This window comes from Littorina saxatilis, linkage group LG10 (genome assembly GCF_037325665.1).
Source record: "Littorina saxatilis isolate snail1 linkage group LG10, US_GU_Lsax_2.0, whole genome shotgun sequence".
NCBI lineage: Eukaryota > Metazoa > Mollusca > Gastropoda > Littorinimorpha > Littorinidae > Littorina > Littorina saxatilis.
In genome coordinates this window covers 41,344,749-41,358,296 of record NC_090254.1, presented here as the reverse complement: position 1 = coordinate 41,358,296, position 13,548 = coordinate 41,344,749, and positions in this window count along the sequence as shown.

The following is a 13,548-nucleotide window of genomic DNA, read 5'->3' as shown; positions in this document are numbered from 1 at the left end:
GTTTTTCACGTGCAGAGCCTGTTAAAAATTTCAAGTCGCTGTCACGTTCTTGCGAAGGGGCGTGCTCTGCTCGAGAAATGGCGTGGAGGTCTTGTTTGTTTCTTTTCTTTCTTTTTTCTGATGTTTTATTTTATTTCAGTTTTCTTTTTCGTGACAAATGCAGGGAATTGTTCACTTACGAACATACAATAATGCAGACGACCGGACGCATAGACCATCTATATATGCATACACTTATGCGAAGTACCTTAGCTTCAACGACTTCACCGACCCACAGACACAGACAAACACAGATGGACAGACAGACAGGCACAGACTGAGAGAAACACACACACACACACACACACACACACACACACACACACACACACACACACACACACACACATACATAACATAGGGCCATATAAAATCGTTTTCGGTTAACGGCGGTTATGCTACAAGCAAACGGGTGTCTTTTTATATCCAGGCCCATGAAAAGGGGGGCGTGAGGCTACGAGAGAGAGAGAGAGAGAGAGAGAGAGAGAGAGAGAGAGAGAGAGAGAGAGAGAGAGAGAGAGAGAGAGGGGGTGGGGGAGTGAGAGGGTTAGAGGGAGAAAGAGAGAGAGCACTGGAGAGAGAGAGAAGGGGGGGAGAGAGAGTTAGACAGAGCGAGAGAGAGATAAAGAGAGACTGAGACTAAACTTTATTTTACAAGAAAAAAGATTTGAGAGAGAGAGAGAGAGAGAGAGAGAGAGAGAGAGAGAGAGAGAGAGAGAGAGAGAGAGAGAGAGAGAGAGAGAGAGAGAGAGAGAGAGCGACACAGAGACACAAAATTGCACAGTTTCTTGCGGCATGCGCACGCTTCCCATAGCAATTTAAAAACCATTTGCCTTTTTTTGCGGATGCAGGCGGTTTGGCCCTTGAAACAAATTGATCACTGGATTTCGGGGCAATGAGATTATGTTCCGGTTCGAAAACAAGAATTTCGCAAGAAACAGCAAATTTTTTTTTGACGCCGAGTGTTGCCGAGTTTATCTTTAAGCTTGGAATGACGATATTTGATGCGCACCATTTGTTTATTATTGTGTCATTAACATTCTCGTCGTCGTTTCCGCTTCAGAAAAGTAATTTTTGAACAGTTAACATTGGTGCATTTTTCTGTTGAGGAAAAAAATCGATTTGATTAAGTCAATCGACGAGACAAAGGTTACAGAAATAGCAAGGATACGTTTTTCCTTTGCATTTTGAGAAAGAGATAGAGAGATAGAGAAAGAGCGAGAGAAAGAGAGAGAGAGAGAGAGAGAGAGAGAGAGAGAGAGAGAGAGAGAGAGAGAGAGAGAGAGAGAGAGAAAACAAAGTATGTGACTTTGGTTCTAAATGTAAGGTAAAAAGTTTAACCTTTGGTATTTGCAACCACCAAGTTCTCGAGTATCTAATCATTGAAAAAGTCGGTAGCGTCAACCATTTTTGTTGTTGATGTCTTCGTGTTAAAAAGTAGGGGCCACAAATGCTGGAAGAGGGAAAAAGTCGGATGGAAAAGGATATACCGCAGCTTGTACTAAACACGGTAACCTAATTTAAGGGCACAAAAACCACTAGAGTTTCTTCTTCTTCTTCGGCGTTCCAGGATTTTTGGCCTCAGGTCAGACTTCAAGTTGTGTAGCTTGAATAAAGCTGGTGGTCAGGATCAGGGAGTCTTTGGTGCCCCAGAGTTGCTCCTGCAGTGTGGCACCTTGGGGCCAGTGATCTGTTCTGGCTTCCTGGTGGAGCGGGCAGGTCTGCAGGATGTGCTCCGGGGTCTGTGGGCCTGTTTCGCACGGGCAGTTCGGTGTGTGCGACAGACCAAGGCGGTGCATGTGGGCACGCAGTCGACAGTGTCCAGTCCGTAGGCGGAAGAGGATGGTCTGCTGATGGCGCTAATGTTACTTTGAGTTTGTGTCGACTTTATACAAGAACTAAACGCACACACACACACACACACACACACACTATTATGTGAGTAGAGGCTCTCTTTGACAAAGGTGTCAAGTTACAGGGGTGGAAAGAGACCTTCATTCAGGCAGCCACACTATACCTTCAGACTGGGCAGGCGCAGAGAAACATCTGCAAAGGGTATCCCTGACATACTTCTCGTAGTGTCGAAAAAAACACCTCACCATTATATAAAAACAAATATCATGTGGCAACTTCACACCTTCAAACCGATCCGTCACAAAGACAGGCAGCTGTACTATACCTTCAGACTCAGCAGAGGTAGACAATTTTAGGTTGACAAACTTCTTGTGGAATCGAAGAATAAAATAATAGAATAACAATTTATAGAAGAAAAAAAAACCGCCATGAAACAGAGCGGAAACAAAGACTGTCCCCAACATATCTAGTAGGCAGTCATACTATACCTTCAGACTGAACTGTGACGGAGACGTTTCTGCAAAGGTATCGTTGACAAACTTCTTGTAGGCTCCAAAAATACATTTAGAATTTTTTTTAACAGATAACGATTCAGGCAGACACATTATTCCTTCGGAATGAGCCGACACAACGACAGACCCCCATTCAGGCAGCCATACTATACTTTCTGACTGGACAAGCGCAGAGAAATATATGCAGATGGTGTCGTTAATAAACTTCTTGTAGAGTAAAAAAAAAAAATAATAATAATAATCAACAGAAAAACACATAGAAAGCATCATTATACCTTCAAATAAGAGAAACCCCCATTTAGGCAGCCATACTATACCTTTCGACTAACCGAGAGCGGAGAAATATCTGCAAAGTGTATCGCAGAATCATTCAGAGAAAAAAAATCGTACACCTTTAAGAAAAAAAGGATCCACTGAAAAACATTCAGGCAGCCACATTACACCATCACACTCCCCTCCATTCAGGCAGCCGTACTATACATTCCAACTTGGCGGGCGTGGAAAGGTATCTGCAGAGAGTATCGTTCACGAAGTTCTTGTAGGGTCTGATCTCCCCCGGCACAAAGACAGACCCCCGCCCCTCCCTCCCCCCCCCCCCCCCCATGCAGACAGCCGTACTATATACCACAAATACAGCCCCCCACCCCCTTTCCCCCATTTAGTCAGGCAGCCGTACTATACCTTCCAACTTGGCGGGCGTGGAAAAATATCTGCAGAGAGTGTCGTTCACGGAGTTCTTGTAAGGTCTGATCTCCCCCGGCACGTCGCTGTTGTCGTGGAGAAGGTGGTCTACCTCGGCCGGATTGAAAGCCCCTGGTATGAAGTCCTCTCTGTCCGATCTTCCGATCAGCCAGTAGGTCGTCAGCTTGCCTTTGCCCTGTAGAGATTAGAAAAAGCCAGGTGATGTCTAAAATGAATTGGGCGAAGTCTACTTCATGAAGCTAGCTGCACGAAGTTTTGGCACTGTTTGGTACAAAGATTTCGTGAAGTCAACTTCCGGCTGAATTATGGACGACTTAAGGACGACTTCCGGTTCAAGTAAGGAAGACTTCCGGTTCAAGTAAGGAAGACTTCCGGTTCAAGTAAGGAAGACTTCCAGTTCTATTAAGGACGGCCTTAAAGTTGTAAACGCAGGCCACCCAAGGGGTTCGAATCCCGGCCGCGCCTGGTGGGTTACGGGTGGCGATTTTACCGATCTCCCAGGTCAACTTACGTGCAGACCTGCTTGTGCTGTATCCCCCTTCGTTTGTATACGGAAGCACATGACTAAGTGCGCACGTAAAGATCCTGTTATCCATGTAAAAGTTCGGTGGGTTATAGAAACACGAAAATACCCAGCATGCCTCCCCCGAAGGCGGCGTATGGCTGCCTAAATCGCGGGATAAAAACGGTCATACACGTAAAAACCCAGGGAGTTTCAGTCCATGAACGGAGTAAAAGAGGAAATTCCATGTAAAAGCCTGGAAAGATCTGATATGAATAAATATAATTGTCTTCACGAGAAGGGCGGTGCCTTTAACTTAATCTCTTGATACATTTGTTTTACGAAAGTTGATCAAGTGCAAGAGAATAGTGTCTTTCCGAAGAAGTTGGCGGAGAAATTCATGATTTTCATTAATTCTAACGTCTTTATTTTCGTTCTCACCGTGAGAGAAAAAGTTAATGAGAAAGTATAGTAGGCCTACTTTCTGTAAAATTGAAATGATTACATAGACGTCTTGAACATATAAAAGGTCTTTTCACGTGGTGTCTTGTTAACCTCCAGAGAACTACTGCCCACAGCTGCGGAAAAAAACAGCATAAATTAATATAACTCTGTGAATGATTTACATTGCCCCGTCGCGATATAACCTTGAATGGTTGAAAACGACGTTAAACACCAAATAAAGAAAAGAAAGAAAGAAAGATTTACATTGCCGACCTTAAATTTCATTAAGTAAATTGCACGTATATCACGCTGAGAAAAAATTAATGACAAAGTATAGTACTACTGTATCTGTAAAATTGAAATGATTATATATACTGCATGAATATGAAATAGACTTTTCACGTGTTTTTATGTTAACCTCCAAAGAACTACTGCCCACAGCTGCAGCAAAACAGCATACACGGAGTAAATTAATATAACTCTGTGAATGATTTACTTTGCCGACCTTACATTTCATTAAGTAAATTGCACGTATATCACGCTGATTTGAAAGGAAACGTGTGAGTTATTTGGTTAGTTTAGCACATTCAAGGTGAACGGCTAATAATCAAAAGAATGAAATGATTACATTGATTTCCTGTCAGGCCTATCTTCTTCTTCTCTTCTTCTTCTTCGTTCATGGGTTTAGACTCCCACGTTCACTCATGTTTTTAGCACGAGTGGATTTTTACGTGTATGACCGTTTTTACCCCGCCATTCAGGCAGCATACGCCGATTTCAGGGGAGGCATGCTGGGAATGTTCGTGCTTTTATAACCCACCAAACTCTGACATGGATTACATGATCTTTTCCGTGCGCACTTGGTCTTGTGCTTGCGTGTACACACGAAGGGGGTTAAGTCACTAGCAGGTCTGCACATAAGTTGACCTGGGAGATCGGAAAAATCTCCACCAGGCGGCAGCGACCGGGATTCGAACTCACGACCTGTCAGGCCTATCGACCTTCAGATTGCCAGTTGGATGTTAAAGACACACTCCTCGTCCCAACTATTCGCCTCACCATCTGAGTTAAGATAATCGGTGTTCTGCATAGTAGGTCCAATATGGTCCTATATGTATATGGGAATAGGTACTACATGTACTATTTTGCTATATTCGAAGTGAGATAGCAAAAGGAACGCACGCTCACGCGTGAATACAAACACATGAGAAATATAAGAAAGCCACTCGGAGTGTCACCGCTAAACACGGAGAATCCGCGTAAACAGACAGCCAGACTGACACAGCGACTGAACTACCGACATGCAGACAGACAGACAGACATACAGACAGACAGACAAACAGACAGACAAACAGACAGACAAACAGACAGACAGACAGAGGGAGCGAGCGAGAAAGAGAGAGAGAGAGAGAGAGAGAGAGAGAGAGAGAGAGACAGAGACAGAGAGAGAGAGAATCACACACACCCTGTTCTAATTTCTCTCCCCACCCCCCATTCTTCCCCCCCCCCCCCACACCCACCCACCTTTCTTGGCCTAGCCCACACCTCAAATCCCCAGGCACGCAATTTGAAACCCGCCGAAAAGGTCCAGACGCAACATCACGCAAATTCAGACAGAGTAACGTTCCACCCACAGACAACTGGGAATCGCTCACACACACAAACACCAACCCTCCCATATCCCCCCCAAAAAAAATCCCCCCTCCCCCCTCCCAATATCACACCACTGTCCCGCTACCCCCCTACCCCCCCCCCCCCCCCTCAACGCAAAATCAGGCGAAGTTGACGATTATTTCTCCTGACATGGCCAACTTTTAACAAACTTTCAGCGAACATCTGAACAATTTTTGTCAGTACAAAATCACTAGAAAAGTGTCTCGTCTGTACAGTATACCTTGTCATCGGATTTCTTCCGTCCAGTCCCCGCAGGCGAAGTAAAGTGAGCCAGTAGAGAAAAAAACGCGGTTAAAGTCCGCTGAATATAGCCTCCCACGAACGAGAGAGTCACGATAAGTACCGTAAACTACCTTGTACACGCCCAGTATTGAGTAATCGTCCAACCCGTACTTTTGGTCGAATTCTGCGCACAGGGTACAGTACCTGGTAAACGCCCAACCCCCATTTTCGATCATTACAGTATAGAGAAATAAAAAAAGTGTATTTTTTATCTTTTTTATTGTTTACACAGTTTTCCTCCTCATTGGATGACAAACTGACAACAAATAATCTTTCAGTTTCAGAGACAAACGTGACTCATCATTTTACACATGATTACTCGCTCGCTCCCTCTGTCTGTCTGTCTGTTTGTCTGTCTGTTTGTGTCCGAACCACCCCCCGTGTATACTACATTGGGTGTGCACGTTAAAGATCCCACGATTGACAAAAAGGGTCTTTCCTGGCAAAATTGCTTAGGCACAGTTTATAATTCTCTACCATACCCGTGTGACTTGGAATAAGGCCGTGAAAGGTAAATATGCGCCGACATGGCTGCAATCTACTGGCCGTATAAAATTTCATCTCACACGGCATCACTGCAGAGCGCCTAGAACTGTACCCACGGAATATGCGCGATATAAGCCTCATTGATTGATTGATTGATTGACTATATTTTTTTTATTCGCATAAAATGCCGATATCGGTGTGTTCAAAGAAGACCTGGAATAATCTTTTCAAGTTAGCATTATCTTTTGAAGTTATAAACTTTTTAACAGACAATGAATAAAAAAAAAAAGAATTCCTTTGTGGTTTGCTTACATAATTCCTTTGAACACTTCCATGCCAAGTGACCAAAAAATCGTTATTCTAGCAAAGGAACCTCTACTGCAAAGGGTAAAGTACCTAGTAAACGCCCACCCCCAACTTTTGGGCACAATTGGTGCATATGGGGGGGGGGGCGTATACAAGGTAGTTTACAGTATTTAAAATGGCCGCCAAAAGTTGAACAGTTCTCAAGTTAGGTTTGTAGTTATTTGACTGAGAAAAGAAAAGACCTATGAAGAAGGTTTCCTCCAAGCCACAAAAAGAAAAAGAAAAAGAAAATAAATAACAATAAAAAAAATAATAATAAGGCAAAAACTAATTGTAGTAGCAAACCTGCATGCAACTGAGGTTAAAAAAAGAAAAAAAAGTTTGTAGTTGGATGAGAGTCGGCTGCAGGCACTCTGATTCTCGTGAAAACTGTTCGGTTCGAGCTCATCATTTCAGATCTGGCTTGACTTTGATGTAACCGAGTGCCGTAACACTACGATCACCTCGGGAGGCGAAGTGCAATCAAACAGGATTGAAAATGTTAGGGCTAATTTCTTAGCCCTATAAAAACTGTTATGCAAACCCAAAGGTTTCCATGAACAAACAGACAATCGGAAACCACCAGACCCCATCACAAACAGAATTCCACAATCCACCGGTGTTGACTTAAAGGCCAACAACTCGGGTGCAGAGTCTGCTGTGAAAGGAGCGGTAGCCTCCCCTGTCACAATGACATGGGATAAAACCACCCCTCCGCTTGGTCACATACCAACAGTCAACAGCCTCAATGTTCTCGGTGCACAGTCGGAAGTTTTACATAAATTAATGTTGTAAATTATGCAGTGGGTTCTCGGTGCACAGTCGGAAGTTTTACATAAATTAATGTTGTAAATTATGCAACCAGTGGCTTTATAAGAAATTAATTCATCAAGACATTCACAACTGAGCACAGAGAGCAACCAAGCTGTTTAGTTTTGGTATGTGACCAAGTGGAGGGATGGTAGCATTCCATGTACAAGTCTGAGACTCTGAGCCAAAATGTTTTCTAGAGAAGGAGTGTGCCTGTTCAACATCCGGAGAGGTAAGACCACATGGTACACTTTTATCCGATTTTGCCTCGGCAACCTCTGAGGAGTTTCTAGCCTGCAAAAGTGTGTTGAATGTCGGTCATGTGAATAACACTTTACAACCACAGTCAGACGACTAGGAGTTGCTAACAACCGCCTACACCACCTACCCCCCCCCCCCCCCCCCGCCCCTAATACCACCCCCCCCCCCCTTCAGTCCCCCAGGCACTTGTCCTCTCAGGAGAATTGATAGCAGCAGCCGAACAGAAAAGCGATGTTCAATATCCTGTGGGAAAAAGGACTCCATGCCGGCTCATCCGATTATCTAGATTATCTGACCACGAACAGTCGATTAATTCTCGGCTGAGAGAGCCGCTGTGGTTTTGTCAGTGTCAGTGTCGGGAATAGGATATCACCTCACTGATTCGCGGGAATGGCTGTTAGGTCAGGTAAAATCTGCACTATCGATCTCTATAGCTATCCCTTGTGTTATAAACATCAGCGCGGTCTAGACGAATAACTTGTCCTGACAAAAGTTGCACAACCGCACAAATGAGGTTAAAAAACCCTGCTGCATGTTGCCTATTCTGATCTATTGTCCATTTTTGAATTGAAAGCTTCAGTTTTTGACGTGTCGCTGGGAGGGGATGGAGCTCAGTCGGTAGCGCGCTGGATTTGTATCCAGTTGGCCGCTGTCAGCGTGAGTTCGTCCCCACGTTCGGCGAGAGATTTATTTCTCAGAGTCAACTTTGTGTGCAGACTCTCCTCGGTGTCCGAACACCCCCGTGTGTGCACGCAAGCACAAGACCAAGTACGCAACGAAAAAGATCCTGTAATCCATGTCAGAGTTCGGTGGGTTATAGAAACACGAAAATACCCAGCATGCTTCCTCCGAAAGCGGCGTATGGCTGCCTAAATGGCGGGGTAAAAACGGTCATACACGTAAAAGCCGTGGGAGTTTTAGCCCATGAACGAACAAACAAACAAAAAAGACATGTCGATTTATCGAGATTTGCTTATTTGAGCGGCTGTTACGTGAATCTGTGGAAAGTCATCTTTGACCCCCATTATATGTCACACAGCCGAATCAAAGCACAGAGAGTGTGAATAAACAACAAAGGTATGATCGTTCTTGTTGAGTACAAAACAAGGTGCCGTCTTTGTTGCTACACCAGCAGTCAGCATGTTGATATTGTGTATGTGTCCAAGCGGAGGGATGGTCTTATTCCATGTGAAGCCTGGACACATCTCAGATGCAGAGTCGAAATGTGACCCTCCACCACTGAATGAGTCGCATGTCACCTTTGCATGATTTTCATATTTTTACATTTTCATAAAGAGTGTTTTATGCTCTATCCAGTGGTGAAAACCGTTTTAGAAAAGAGCGAAAACTGTTTGAGTTATTAGCCTGTGACTAAGGTGACCCTCACATTGTTACCAGACCCTCCCCGGATTTCTATTAAGCCAAGCGCAGAACCGCGCGAGGTGACATGCAACTCATTTCGTGGTGGAGGGTCACAAATGTTTACACCGGAAGGACTGGGCCTCTAACAAAAATATCGTCAAATAAATCGTGACATTTTATCCAATGACATTTTGCGCTCTATCACTTATCCAATTTTGGATACAGTGCCCTTTTGTCGACATACATTCTGATGCTTTATAGCAGGGCTCCCCACGAACGCACGTCCTAGAGGATCCCGGGGCCCCCACTTTTAATGCTTAGAGGGTCCATGGACCCCCTTAGCAGAGTTTTAGAGGGTCCCAAGAATCGCGGGTCCCCAAACCCCCTGTTTACATATAACGCATTGTGATCGCGAATAATGTGATATGAACTCGGGTTTTTTTATTACCAGAATATTAGAGGAGGACACTTCAACTATACCAAGTCAAATGCAACACACACGAACACTTTGTTCCCGCGTGAAAATGGGATATATGTGTGTTTGCACTTTGACTTAGCTGACGACTTAAGTCTAAAAAGAGTATACGGGACGCACGACAGAGAAAATTGAGTGCGTCCCGGGACCCGCTCTGTGTAGGTTTAGTGCGTCCCGGGACCTCCTCCATGAATTTCTAGTACGTGATTTCGGCTTCTAGTGCGTATAGGACGCAGGGACACGCTCTATGGGGAGCCCTGTTTAAACGTCAAATATATAGGCACTTCCTTCTCATATTACCATGGTTCTATCATGTCAGCCACCGCAGAAATTTAAATTCTCAAGTGGGTACAACGTTTTTGTGTGTGTACATTTTTTGATTTAATTTAGCAGTGAAGTAACTGTGTTTTTTGTTGTGTTTTGTTTCTCTAGCAGTCTTCTTCCGGTGGGATCATTGATTCTTGATTTGTTGACATACTCAATGCAGAATCATAGAATTTCTTCAGCAGTGATGTTGTGCAGAAAGTATGATGCCCAATAGTCAAGTTTCAGTAATCGTTATCTTACAAACTAACGAGTAAGCCCTACTTTGTTTGTATTTCTGGCAGGAGAACTCCTTGAGGATACAGAACATCTCACGTGAATGAAATTGAAATACAGATTTGAAATAGAAAAATATTCCAGTTTCATTGCTGGTAACATTACCAAATGTGTAGAATTATGGTCCTCATATGAAAAGTTGGTTAGGTGTACGCTAGGTTGTGCAGAGATGTGATGATTTGTGTATATATATATATATTTATGTCTTTTTTTTTCTTTGACTGTATTATTATTTGACTGTATTATTATTAAGCAGGTAGTACGTTCATAATGTCCTCATTGTTTGCTTGTGTTGTCCTTGTAAAGAATAAATAAATGTGAAAAAAACAAAACAAAAAACCCCAAACATCTCACGTTTTAAAAGAATATGATCAGTTTTACTTCTTTTGTCTAGGGGTAGACTCCAGCCACAAACATTCAAAAGCATGGATATTTTCTGAGCAGGGTGGAACATGTTCGTTGAAATAACCTCGTAAGGGACACCGGTGTCAATAATCCAATTCTGCAGAGACCTTTTTGGAAAAAAAAAATAGGTCTGTTTACGGTAACATAGGCCAAAAAAATAGGGTCGGTAGGTCGGTATTTTTTATTTTTATTTTTTTCTTCAAAAAACCATATTTTTATGTTATTTTGCAAAAAAAAACAAGATTTTTTTTTTTCCCCAAATGCCAAAAAAAAGTCTAGGGTCGCGCGAAAAAAATAGGGTCGGTCGGGTTACCGTAAACAGACCTATTTTTTTTGTTGGCCTAATCCAATTCTGCAGAGACCTTTTTGGTGTGTGTTTAAATGAAAGGATTTCGTGTAAGCACGCACCATGCTTTTTCTCGTTCTCTGTCGGCAACTCTCTTAGTCTGACACTTTCACCTTTTCTCGTTCTCTGTCGGCAACTCTCTTAGTCTGACACTTTCACTTTTTCTCGTTCTCTGTCGGCAACTCTGTTAGTCTGACACTTTCACTTTTTCTCGTTCTCTGTCGGCAACTCTGTTAGTCTGACACTTTCACTTTTTCTCGTTCTCTGTCGGCAACTCTGTTAGTCTGACACTTTCACTTTTTCTCGTTCTCTGTCGGCAACTCTCTTAGTCTGACACTTTCACCTTTTTGGTCTCGTTGTCTGCTTGCCTCTCCCCCCCCCCCCCCCACACACACACACACCCTACTCTCCTTCGCCTGGCGTCTTGTTAGCAAGGCAGACATCCTTTTTCGGTACAGCCTTTTTATGGATAATACAATCCTTGAGATGTATTGTCTTGTGTCTTTGCATATAATCTCCTTAGTTGGAATGCGTAGGCATATATACGCACCAAATAAACTGCAAAGCGAATCCGACACACAGACGTCTGAGCTAGCGGCGATCCAATCTGACCAATATGACCTTATCCCACAGACAAGTACACAGGACTCATGGTCAATTTACAACACGGATACACTCCTTGGAGCATACTCAGAATGGCTTAGGCCAGAAGCCACTCCCCAAAAAGTTGAAGTGCTCTATTTTTGTCTGTCGAAAACAATCATCACTGATTTCGTCACTCTGAAAAAATGAAGGTTCGCAGACAAATGTACAATTTCTTTAGAGCTCACTACAAAGGGAAAAAGGTTGCTTTTGTGATTACTAAAGACAACAACAACAACAACAACAACAACAACAACAACAACAACAACAGCAACAGCAGCAACAACAACAACTTACGACCGACCGATCCTATTTTGTGTGTGGTTATCTTACCCCAATCCATTATTTTTGCCTATAAAACACAGTATAACAATGGGTGAGACACCGGCCGCGGGTTAGGGGGAGTCCCATTTTGGTTGGGACGAGAAAGAATTTACCCGATGCTACCCAGCATGTCGTAAGAGGCGACTAACGGTTCTGTTTCTCCTTTTACCCTTGTTAAGTGTTTCTTGTATAGAATATAGTCAATGTTTGTAAAGATTTTAGTCAAGCAGTATGTAACAAATGTTAAGTCCTTTGTACTGGAAACTTGCATTTTCCCAGTAAGGCCAGGTCATATATTGTACTACGTTGCAAGCCCCTGGAGCAATTTTTTGATTAGTGCTTTTGTGAACAAGAAACAATTAACAAGTGGCTCTATCCCATCTCCCCCCTTTCCCCTATCCTATCTCCCCCCCTTTCCCCGTCGCGATATAACCTCGAATGGTTGAAAACGACGTTAAACACCAAATAAAGAAAGAAAGAATAGGTGAGACGTAACCTAAAGCTGCTTTTCGTGCACAACTTACGACCTATAGGAATCGCTTGGTATAAATTATGTTCTTTCAAGTTCCCACCATTAGGGGAAATGTGACTACATCAAAGCTAAGGGGTGTGTTTTTAAAATGATACTACGTCTGCAATAAAAGAACAGAACGACCAAATGTACACTCACTTACACACACATACGTACACACGTACTCACACACACACACACACACACACACACACACACACACACACACACACACACACACACACACACACGAACGCACGCACGCACGCTCGCACAAACACACACACACACACACACACGAACGCACGCACGCACGCTCGCACAAACACACACACACACACACACAAACACACACACACACACACACACACACACACTAACACTCACACCCACACACACACACACACTACACACACAACAAATGAAAGTCCCGTCAGAGTAAAGATGAACTTAATCACTGACATGGCTTTAAACAACTTCGCCAACTCCTTGAAATGAGACACCGTTCCCCTATAACAAACAAATACCCCCCGAACCGATGTCCTCAAAATCGCGTGGCTAATCAATTTCAGACACACAAAGATGGATACCACAACTTTAATTGGAAGTTGGTGAAAACACAAAATAGGATGGCCGATGAACGGTTGGGGGGAATGGAGGTTTGGGCGGGGAGGGGGGGGGGGGGTATGGGGGAAGGGTGATCCGAGGAGGGGGATGGGGAGGGAGGAGTGGAGGTGTAACTTCGACCGAGTGACAGAAACTATCAGGCAGCGCGTTGTCTTGGATTCCCAGACTGTCAGATAAGTTCCGGGGTCCATGACATCCCATGGGGCAGGATCGCACACAGAAAACAAACTGGGCCTGGCGGGCTGAGTTCGATTTTCAACATCTGTTTTCGTGTTTGGTTCGCTTTTATGTCATTGAAATCTGTGTGAGACGTTTAATTCAAAAATAAATAAAATAAAAATAAAA